The sequence below is a fragment of the Garra rufa genome, chromosome 1, assembly GCF_049309525.1.
Source record: "Garra rufa chromosome 1, GarRuf1.0, whole genome shotgun sequence".
Lineage (NCBI taxonomy): Eukaryota > Metazoa > Chordata > Actinopteri > Cypriniformes > Cyprinidae > Garra > Garra rufa.
In genome coordinates, this window is record NC_133361.1 from 104,132,158 (window position 1) to 104,142,157 (window position 10,000).

At 41.8% G+C, this 10,000-nt stretch overlaps 17 non-coding genes across 17 annotated transcripts; all 17 read left to right on the plus strand.

Moving 5' to 3' along the window:
* The first annotated feature begins 125 nt into the window (after nt 1-125).
* Nucleotides 126-244, plus strand: LOC141300312 (5S ribosomal RNA). The gene has a single exon (XR_012341960.1). It is a non-coding gene; the product is annotated as a 5S ribosomal RNA (ribosomal RNA).
* An 84-nt stretch (nt 245-328) lies between these two features.
* On the plus strand, nt 329-447 carry LOC141300328 (5S ribosomal RNA). The gene has a single exon (XR_012341962.1). It is a non-coding gene; the product is annotated as a 5S ribosomal RNA (ribosomal RNA).
* Nucleotides 448-1,199: 752 nt separating this feature from the next.
* Nucleotides 1,200-1,318, plus strand: LOC141300335 (5S ribosomal RNA). Its single transcript, XR_012341963.1, has one exon. It is a non-coding gene; the product is annotated as a 5S ribosomal RNA (ribosomal RNA).
* A 752-nt stretch (nt 1,319-2,070) lies between these two features.
* Nucleotides 2,071-2,189, plus strand: LOC141300343 (5S ribosomal RNA). Its single transcript, XR_012341964.1, has one exon. It is a non-coding gene; the product is annotated as a 5S ribosomal RNA (ribosomal RNA).
* An 84-nt stretch (nt 2,190-2,273) lies between these two features.
* On the plus strand, nt 2,274-2,392 carry LOC141300351 (5S ribosomal RNA). Its single transcript, XR_012341965.1, has one exon. It is a non-coding gene; the product is annotated as a 5S ribosomal RNA (ribosomal RNA).
* Nucleotides 2,393-3,145: 753 nt separating this feature from the next.
* Nucleotides 3,146-3,264, plus strand: LOC141300358 (5S ribosomal RNA). The gene has a single exon (XR_012341966.1). It is a non-coding gene; the product is annotated as a 5S ribosomal RNA (ribosomal RNA).
* An 84-nt stretch (nt 3,265-3,348) lies between these two features.
* Nucleotides 3,349-3,467, plus strand: LOC141300366 (5S ribosomal RNA). The gene has a single exon (XR_012341967.1). It is a non-coding gene; the product is annotated as a 5S ribosomal RNA (ribosomal RNA).
* A 753-nt stretch (nt 3,468-4,220) lies between these two features.
* LOC141300374 (5S ribosomal RNA) lies at nt 4,221-4,339 on the plus strand. The gene has a single exon (XR_012341968.1). It is a non-coding gene; the product is annotated as a 5S ribosomal RNA (ribosomal RNA).
* Nucleotides 4,340-5,092: 753 nt separating this feature from the next.
* LOC141300380 (5S ribosomal RNA) lies at nt 5,093-5,211 on the plus strand. The gene has a single exon (XR_012341969.1). It is a non-coding gene; the product is annotated as a 5S ribosomal RNA (ribosomal RNA).
* An 84-nt stretch (nt 5,212-5,295) lies between these two features.
* LOC141300388 (5S ribosomal RNA) lies at nt 5,296-5,414 on the plus strand. Its single transcript, XR_012341970.1, has one exon. It is a non-coding gene; the product is annotated as a 5S ribosomal RNA (ribosomal RNA).
* Nucleotides 5,415-6,166: 752 nt separating this feature from the next.
* On the plus strand, nt 6,167-6,285 carry LOC141300396 (5S ribosomal RNA). The gene has a single exon (XR_012341971.1). It is a non-coding gene; the product is annotated as a 5S ribosomal RNA (ribosomal RNA).
* A 753-nt stretch (nt 6,286-7,038) lies between these two features.
* Nucleotides 7,039-7,157, plus strand: LOC141300407 (5S ribosomal RNA). The gene has a single exon (XR_012341973.1). It is a non-coding gene; the product is annotated as a 5S ribosomal RNA (ribosomal RNA).
* Nucleotides 7,158-7,241: 84 nt separating this feature from the next.
* On the plus strand, nt 7,242-7,360 carry LOC141300413 (5S ribosomal RNA). Its single transcript, XR_012341974.1, has one exon. It is a non-coding gene; the product is annotated as a 5S ribosomal RNA (ribosomal RNA).
* Nucleotides 7,361-8,112: 752 nt separating this feature from the next.
* Nucleotides 8,113-8,231, plus strand: LOC141300418 (5S ribosomal RNA). The gene has a single exon (XR_012341975.1). It is a non-coding gene; the product is annotated as a 5S ribosomal RNA (ribosomal RNA).
* An 84-nt stretch (nt 8,232-8,315) lies between these two features.
* Nucleotides 8,316-8,434, plus strand: LOC141300424 (5S ribosomal RNA). Its single transcript, XR_012341977.1, has one exon. It is a non-coding gene; the product is annotated as a 5S ribosomal RNA (ribosomal RNA).
* Nucleotides 8,435-9,187: 753 nt separating this feature from the next.
* Nucleotides 9,188-9,306, plus strand: LOC141300431 (5S ribosomal RNA). Its single transcript, XR_012341978.1, has one exon. It is a non-coding gene; the product is annotated as a 5S ribosomal RNA (ribosomal RNA).
* An 84-nt stretch (nt 9,307-9,390) lies between these two features.
* Nucleotides 9,391-9,509, plus strand: LOC141300440 (5S ribosomal RNA). The gene has a single exon (XR_012341980.1). It is a non-coding gene; the product is annotated as a 5S ribosomal RNA (ribosomal RNA).
* The last annotated feature ends 491 nt before the right edge of the window (nt 9,510-10,000 follow it).

The window sequence follows — 10,000 nt, forward strand, 5'->3', positions numbered from 1 at the left end:
TTGGATGGGAGACCGCCTGGGAATACCAGGTGCTGTAAGCTTTTGCCTTTTCTTCACTATTTATATAATATGCTGGCTTTTACGGAGGCTGATCTTTAAATAGCCCACTTTTTGGAGCAGCCCTCGCTTACGGCCATACCGCGCTGAGAGCGCCCGATCTCGTCTGATCTCGGAAGCTAAGCAGCGTCGGGCCTGCTTAGTACTTGGATGGGAGACCGCCTGGGAATACCAGGTGCTGTAAGCTTTTGCCTTTTCTTCACTATTTATATAATATGCTGGCTTTTACGGAGGCTGATCTTTAAATAGCCCACTTTTTGGAGCAGCCCTCGCTTACGGCCATACCGCGCTGAGAGCGCCCGATCTCGTCTGATCTCGGAAGCTAAGCAGCGTCGGGCCTGCTTAGTACTTGGATGGGAGACCGCCTGGGAATACCAGGTGCTGTAAGCTTTTGCCTTTTCTTCACTATTTATATAATATGCTGGCTTTTAGAAAGACGTGTTTTACCGCTCTATTTATTACAATCATTTAAATGTATTATAGAGTTTTAAGTGTTTTACATGTTTTTTAGGCCATTTTATTACTCTTAACATTTTAAGTGAGTGTGTGTCTTTAAAAATGGATGGTTGGCCTGCCATGTGACTAGACACATGACAGGAAGCAGGAAGTACAACTGTATAAGAGAGCAGCATGACAAACAAAGGACAGTCACCAAACTGTTGGATTGAGGAGTTGCTAATTTTAGAGCTCACCTTTCCATTCACCACCTGCAAACTTTGGATTACACTTTCTGTGGATTGTATATACACCGGTGGACACTCACATTGGACTTATCAACACACTGGGATTCTTGGACTGTTTTTAGGGTATGGACAAATGAACTGTATTCTTTTAACAGCGTTTACCTCGTTTTATCGTGTTGTTTTAAAGTCTTTTATGTGAACCTTGTAAATAAACCAAATCTATTTAAACCAATCTTCTTTTATGTCTCATTCTTTTAACCACTAGTCATCTCTCACAGTTAAATCTGACCCCATTTTAGTCTTGTAACTCGGCTGATAAGGCCGATTGTTACACTTGGATGGGAGACCGCCTGGGAATACCAGGTGCTGTAAGCTTTTGCCTTTTCTTCACTATTTATATAATATGCTGGCTTTTACGGAGGCTGATCTTTAAATAGCCCACTTTTTGGAGCAGCCCTCGCTTACGGCCATACCGCGCTGAGAGCGCCCGATCTCGTCTGATCTCGGAAGCTAAGCAGCGTCGGGCCTGCTTAGTACTTGGATGGGAGACCGCCTGGGAATACCAGGTGCTGTAAGCTTTTGCCTTTTCTTCACTATTTATATAATATGCTGGCTTTTAGAAAGACGTGTTTTACCGCTCTATTTATTACAATCATTTAAATGTATTATAGAGTTTTAAGTGTTTTACATGTTTTTTAGGCCATTTTATTACTCTTAACATTTTAAGTGAGCGTGTGTCTTTAAAAATGGATGGTTGGCCTGCCATGTGACTAGACACATGACAGGAAGCAGGAAGTACAACTGTATAAGAGAGCAGCATGACAAACAAAGGACAGTCACCAAACTGTTGGATTGAGGAGTTGCTAATTTTAGAGCTCACCTTTCCATTCACCACCTGCAAACTTTGGATTACACTTTCTGTGGATTGTATATACACCGGTGGACACTCACATTGGACTTATCAACACACTGGGATTCTTGGACTGTTTTTAGGGTATGGACAAATGAACTGTATTCTTTTAACAGCGTTTACTTCGTTTTATCGTGTTGTTTTAAAGTCTTTTATGTGAACCTTGTAAATAAACCAAATCTATTTAAACCAATCTTCTTTTATGTCTCATTCTTTTAACCACTAGTCATCTCTCACAGTTAAATCTGACCCCATTTTAGTCTTGTAACTCGGCTGATAAGGCCGATTGTTACACTTGGATGGGAGACCGCCTGGGAATACCAGGTGCTGTAAGCTTTTGCCTTTTCTTCACTATTTATATAATATGCTGGCTTTTACGGAGGCTGATCTTTAAATAGCCCACTTTTTGGAGCAGCCCTCGCTTACGGCCATACCGCGCTGAGAGCGCCCGATCTCGTCTGATCTCGGAAGCTAAGCAGCGTCGGGCCTGCTTAGTACTTGGATGGGAGACCGCCTGGGAATACCAGGTGCTGTAAGCTTTTGCCTTTTCTTCACTATTTATATAATATGCTGGCTTTTACGGAGGCTGATCTTTAAATAGCCCACTTTTTGGAGCAGCCCTCGCTTACGGCCATACCGCGCTGAGAGCGCCCGATCTCGTCTGATCTCGGAAGCTAAGCAGCGTCGGGCCTGCTTAGTACTTGGATGGGAGACCGCCTGGGAATACCAGGTGCTGTAAGCTTTTGCCTTTTCTTCACTATTTATATAATATGCTGGCTTTTAGAAAGACGTGTTTTACCGCTCTATTTATTACAATCATTTAAATGTATTATAGAGTTTTAAGTGTTTTACATGTTTTTTAGGCCATTTTATTACTCTTAACATTTTAAGTGAGTGTGTGTCTTTAAAAAATGGATGGTTGGCCTGCCATGTGACTAGACACATGACAGGAAGCAGGAAGTACAACTGTATAAGAGAGCAGCATGACAAACAAAGGACAGTCACCAAACTGTTGGATTGAGGAGTTGCTAATTTTAGAGCTCACCTTTCCATTCACCACCTGCAAACTTTGGATTACACTTTCTGTGGATTGTATATACACCGGTGGACACTCACATTGGACTTATCAACACACTGGGATTCTTGGACTGTTTTTAGGGTATGGACAAATGAACTGTATGCTTTTAACAGCGTTTACCTCGTTTTATCGTGTTGTTTTAAAGTCTTTTATGTGAACCTTGTAAATAAACCAAATCTATTTAAACCAATCTTCTTTTATGTCTCATTCTTTTAACCACTAGTCATCTCTCACAGTTAAATCTGACCCCATTTTAGTCTTGTAACTCGGCTGATAAGGCCGATTGTTACACTTGGATGGGAGACCGCCTGGGAATACCAGGTGCTGTAAGCTTTTGCCTTTTCTTCACTATTTATATAATATGCTGGCTTTTACGGAGGCTGATCTTTAAATAGCCCACTTTTTGAAGCAGCCCTCGCTTACGGCCATACCGCGCTGAGAGCGCCCGATCTCGTCTGATCTCGGAAGCTAAGCAGCGTCGGGCCTGCTTAGTACTTGGATGGGAGACCGCCTGGGAATACCAGGTGCTGTAAGCTTTTGCCTTTTCTTCACTATTTATATAATATGCTGGCTTTTACGGAGGCTGATCTTTAAATAGCCCACTTTTTGGAGCAGCCCTCGCTTACGGCCATACCGCGCTGAGAGCGCCCGATCTCGTCTGATCTCGGAAGCTAAGCAGCGTCGGGCCTGCTTAGTACTTGGATGGGAGACCGCCTGGGAATACCAGGTGCTGTAAGCTTTTGCCTTTTCTTCACTATTTATATAATATGCTGGCTTTTAGAAAGACGTGTTTTACCGCTCTATTTATTACAATCATTTAAATGTATTATAGAGTTTTAAGTGTTTTACATGTTTTTTAGGCCATTTTATTACTCTTAACATTTTAAGTGAGTGTGTGTCTTTAAAAAATGGATGGTTGGCCTGCCATGTGACTAGACACATGACAGGAAGCAGGAAGTACAACTGTATAAGAGAGCAGCATGACAAACAAAGGACAGTCACCAAACTGTTGGATTGAGGAGTTGCTAATTTTAGAGCTCACCTTTCCATTCACCACCTGCAAACTGTGGATTACACTTTCTGTGGATTGTATATACACCGGTGGACACTCACATTGGACTTATCAACACACTGGGATTCTTGGACTGTTTTTAGGGTATGGACAAATGAACTGTATTCTTTTAACAACGTTTACCTCGTTTTATCGTGTTGTTTTAAAGTCTTTTATGTGAACCTTGTAAATAAACCAAATCTATTTAAACCAATCTTCTTTTATGTCTCATTCTTTTAACCACTAGTCATCTCTCACAGTTAAATCTGATCCCATTTTAGTCTTGTAACTCGGCTGATAAGGCCGATTGTTACACTTGGATGGGAGACCGCCTGGGAATACCAGGTGCTGTAAGCTTTTGCCTTTTCTTCACTATTTATATAATATGCTGGCTTTTACGGAGGCTGATCTTTAAATAGCCCACTTTTTGGAGCAGCCCTCGCTTACGGCCATACCGCGCTGAGAGCGCCCGATCTCGTCTGATCTCGGAAGCTAAGCAGCGTCGGGCCTGCTTAGTACTTGGATGGGAGACCGCCTGGGAATACCAGGTGCTGTAAGCTTTTGCCTTTTCTTCACTATTTATATAATATGCTGGCTTTTAGAAAGACGTGTTTTACCGCTCTATTTATTACAATCATTTAAATGTATTATAGAGTTTTAAGTGTTTTACATGTTTTTTAGGCCATTTTATTACTCTTAACATTTTAAGTGAGTGTGTGTCTTTAAAAAATGGATGGTTGGCCTGCCATGTGACTAGACACATGACAGGAAGCAGGAAGTACAACTGTATAAGAGAGCAGCATGACAAACAAAGGACAGTCACCAAACTGTTGGATTGAGGAGTTGCTAATTTTAGAGCTCACCTTTCCATTCACCACCTGCAAACTTTGGATTACACTTTCTGTGGATTGTATATACACCGGTGGACACTCACATTGGACTTATCAACACACTGGGATTCTTGGACTGTTTTTAGGGTATGGACAAATGAACTGTATGCTTTTAACAGCGTTTACCTCGTTTTATCGTGTTGTTTTAAAGTCTTTTATGTGAACCTTGTAAATAAACCAAATCTATTTAAACCAATCTTCTTTTATGTCTCATTCTTTTAACCACTAGTCATCTCTCACAGTTAAATCTGACCCCATTTTAGTCTTGTAACTCGGCTGATAAGGCCGATTGTTACACTTGGATGGGAGACCGCCTGGGAATACCAGGTGCTGTAAGCTTTTGCCTTTTCTTCACTATTTATATAATATGCTGGCTTTTACGGAGGCTGATCTTTAAATAGCCCACTTTTTGGAGCAGCCCTCGCTTACGGCCATACCGCGCTGAGAGCGCCCGATCTCGTCTGATCTCGGAAGCTAAGCAGCGTCGGGCCTGCTTAGTACTTGGATGGGAGACCGCCTGGGAATACCAGGTGCTGTAAGCTTTTGCCTTTTCTTCACTATTTATATAATATGCTGGCTTTTACGGAGGCTGATCTTTAAATAGCCCACTTTTTGGAGCAGCCCTCGCTTACGGCCATACCGCGCTGAGAGCGCCCGATCTCGTCTGATCTCGGAAGCTAAGCAGCGTCGGGCCTGCTTAGTACTTGGATGGGAGACCGCCTGGGAATACCAGGTGCTGTAAGCTTTTGCCTTTTCTTCACTATTTATATAATATGCTGGCTTTTAGAAAGACGTGTTTTACCGCTCTATTTATTACAATCATTTAAATGTATTATAGAGTTTTAAGTGTTTTACATGTTTTTTAGGCCATTTTATTACTCTTAACATTTTAAGTGAGTGTGTGTCTTTAAAAATGGATGGTTGGCCTGCCATGTGACTAGACACATGACAGGAAGCAGGAAGTACAACTGTATAAGAGAGCAGCATGACAAACAAAGGACAGTCACCAAACTGTTGGATTGAGGAGTTGCTAATTTTAGAGCTCACCTTTCCATTCACCACCTGCAAACTTTGGATTACACTTTCTGTGGATTGTATATACACCGGTGGACACTCACATTGGACTTATCAACACACTGGGATTCTTGGACTGTTTTTAGGGTATGGACAAATGAACTGTATTCTTTTAACAGCGTTTACCTCGTTTTATCGTGTTGTTTTAAAGTCTTTTATGTGAACCTTGTAAATAAACCAAATCTATTTAAACCAATCTTCTTTTATGTCTCATTCTTTTAACCACTAGTCATCTCTCACAGTTAAATCTGACCCCATTTTAGTCTTGTAACTCGGCTGATAAGGCCGATTGTTACACTTGGATGGGAGACCGCCTGGGAATACCAGGTGCTGTAAGCTTTTGCCTTTTCTTCACTATTTATATAATATGCTGGCTTTTACGGAGGCTGATCTTTAAATAGCCCACTTTTTGGAGCAGCCCTCGCTTACGGCCATACCGCGCTGAGAGCGCCCGATCTCGTCTGATCTCGGAAGCTAAGCAGCGTCGGGCCTGCTTAGTACTTGGATGGGAGACCGCCTGGGAATACCAGGTGCTGTAAGCTTTTGCCTTTTCTTCACTATTTATATAATATGCTGGCTTTTAGAAAGACGTGTTTTACCGCTCTATTTATTACAATCATTTAAATGTATTATAGAGTTTTAAGTGTTTTACATGTTTTTTAGGCCATTTTATTACTCTTAACATTTTAAGTGAGTGTGTGTCTTTAAAAAATGGATGGTTGGCCTGCCATGTGACTAGACACATGACAGGAAGCAGGAAGTACAACTGTATAAGAGAGCAGCATGACAAACAAAGGACAGTCACCAAACTGTTGGATTGAGGAGTTGCTAATTTTAGAGCTCACCTTTCCATTCACCACCTGCAAACTTTGGATTACACTTTCTGTGGATTGTATATACACCGGTGGACACTCACATTGGACTTATCAACACACTGGGATTCTTGGACTGTTTTTAGGGTATGGACAAATGAACTGTATGCTTTTAACAGCGTTTACCTCGTTTTATCGTGTTGTTTTAAAGTCTTTTATGTGAACCTTGTAAATAAACCAAATCTATTTAAACCAATCTTCTTTTATGTCTCATTCTTTTAACCACTAGTCATCTCTCACAGTTAAATCTGACCCCATTTTAGTCTTGTAACTCGGCTGATAAGGCCGATTGTTACACTTGGATGGGAGACCGCCTGGGAATACCAGGTGCTGTAAGCTTTTGCCTTTTCTTCACTATTTATATAATATGCTGGCTTTTACGGAGGCTGATCTTTAAATAGCCCACTTTTTGGAGCAGCCCTCGCTTACGGCCATACCGCGCTGAGAGCGCCCGATCTCGTCTGATCTCGGAAGCTAAGCAGCGTCGGGCCTGCTTAGTACTTGGATGGGAGACCGCCTGGGAATACCAGGTGCTGTAAGCTTTTGCCTTTTCTTCACTATTTATATAATATGCTGGCTTTTACGGAGGCTGATCTTTAAATAGCCCACTTTTTGGAGCAGCCCTCGCTTACGGCCATACCGCGCTGAGAGCGCCCGATCTCGTCTGATCTCGGAAGCTAAGCAGCGTCGGGCCTGCTTAGTACTTGGATGGGAGACCGCCTGGGAATACCAGGTGCTGTAAGCTTTTGCCTTTTCTTCACTATTTATATAATATGCTGGCTTTTAGAAAGACGTGTTTTACCGCTCTATTTATTACAATCATTTAAATGTATTATAGAGTTTTAAGTGTTTTACATGTTTTTTAGGCCATTTTATTACTCTTAACATTTTAAGTGAGCGTGTGTCTTTAAAAATGGATGGTTGGCCTGCCATGTGACTAGACACATGACAGGAAGCAGGAAGTACAACTGTATAAGAGAGCAGCATGACAAACAAAGGACAGTCACCAAACTGTTGGATTGAGGAGTTGCTAATTTTAGAGCTCACCTTTCCATTCACCACCTGCAAACTTTGGATTACACTTTCTGTGGATTGTATATACACCGGTGGACACTCACATTGGACTTATCAACACACTGGGATTCTTGGACTGTTTTTAGGGTATGGACAAATGAACTGTATTCTTTTAACAGCGTTTACCTCGTTTTATCGTGTTGTTTTAAAGTCTTTTATGTGAACCTTGTAAATAAACCAAATCTATTTAAACCAATCTTCTTTTATGTCTCATTCTTTTAACCACTAGTCATCTCTCACAGTTAAATCTGACCCCATTTTAGTCTTGTAACTCGGCTGATAAGGCCGATTGTTACACTTGGATGGGAGACCGCCTGGGAATACCAGGTGCTGTAAGCTTTTGCCTTTTCTTCACTATTTATATAATATGCTGGCTTTTACGGAGGCTGATCTTTAAATAGCCCACTTTTTGGAGCAGCCCTCGCTTACGGCCATACCGCGCTGAGAGCGCCCGATCTCGTCTGATCTCGGAAGCTAAGCAGCGTCGGGCCTGCTTAGTACTTGGATGGGAGACCGCCTGGGAATACCAGGTGCTGTAAGCTTTTGCCTTTTCTTCACTATTTATATAATATGCTGGCTTTTACGGAGGCTGATCTTTAAATAGCCCACTTTTTGGAGCAGCCCTCGCTTACGGCCATACCGCGCTGAGAGCGCCCGATCTCGTCTGATCTCGGAAGCTAAGCAGCGTCGGGCCTGCTTAGTACTTGGATGGGAGACCGCCTGGGAATACCAGGTGCTGTAAGCTTTTGCCTTTTCTTCACTATTTATATAATATGCTGGCTTTTAGAAAGACGTGTTTTACCGCTCTATTTATTACAATCATTTAAATGTATTATAGAGTTTTAAGTGTTTTACATGTTTTTTAGGCCATTTTATTACTCTTAACATTTTAAGTGAGTGTGTGTCTTTAAAAAATGGATGGTTGGCCTGCCATGTGACTAGACACATGACAGGAAGCAGGAAGTACAACTGTATAAGAGAGCAGCATGACAAACAAAGGACAGTCACCAAACTGTTGGATTGAGGAGTTGCTAATTTTAGAGCTCACCTTTCCATTCACCACCTGCAAACTTTGGATTACACTTTCTGTGGATTGTATATACACCGGTGGACACTCACATTGGACTTATCAACACACTGGGATTCTTGGACTGTTTTTAGGGTATGGACAAATGAACTGTATGCTTTTAACAGCGTTTACCTCGTTTTATCGTGTTGTTTTAAAGTCTTTTATGTGAACCTTGTAAATAAACCAAATCTATTTAAACCAATCTTCTTTTATGTCTCATTCTTTTAACCACTAGTCATCTCTCACAGTTAAATCTGACCCCATTTTAGTCTTGTAACTCGGCTGATAAGGCCGATTGTTACACTTGGATGGGAGACCGCCTGGGAATACCAGGTGCTGTAAGCTTTTGCCTTTTCTTCACTATTTATATAATATGCTGGCTTTTACGGAGGCTGATCTTTAAATAGCCCACTTTTTGAAGCAGCCCTCGCTTACGGCCATACCGCGCTGAGAGCGCCCGATCTCGTCTGATCTCGGAAGCTAAGCAGCGTCGGGCCTGCTTAGTACTTGGATGGGAGACCGCCTGGGAATACCAGGTGCTGTAAGCTTTTGCCTTTTCTTCACTATTTATATAATATGCTGGCTTTTACGGAGGCTGATCTTTAAATAGCCCACTTTTTGGAGCAGCCCTCGCTTACGGCCATACCGCGCTGAGAGCGCCCGATCTCGTCTGATCTCGGAAGCTAAGCAGCGTCGGGCCTGCTTAGTACTTGGATGGGAGACCGCCTGGGAATACCAGGTGCTGTAAGCTTTTGCCTTTTCTTCACTATTTATATAATATGCTGGCTTTTAGAAAGACGTGTTTTACCGCTCTATTTATTACAATCATTTAAATGTATTATAGAGTTTTAAGTGTTTTACATGTTTTTTAGGCCATTTTATTACTCTTAACATTTTAAGTGAGTGTGTGTCTTTAAAAAATGGATGGTTGGCCTGCCATGTGACTAGACACATGACAGGAAGCAGGAAGTACAACTGTATAAGAGAGCAGCATGACAAACAAAGGACAGTCACCAAACTGTTGGATTGAGGAGTTGCTAATTTTAGAGCTCACCTTTCCATTCACCACCTGCAAACTGTGGATTACACTTTCTGTGGATTGTATATACACCGGTGGACACTCACATTGGACTTATCAACACACTGGGATTCTTGGACTGTTTTTAGGGTATGGACAAATGAACTGTATTCTTTTAACAGCGTTTACCTCGTTTTATCGTGTTGTTTTAAAGTCTTTTATGT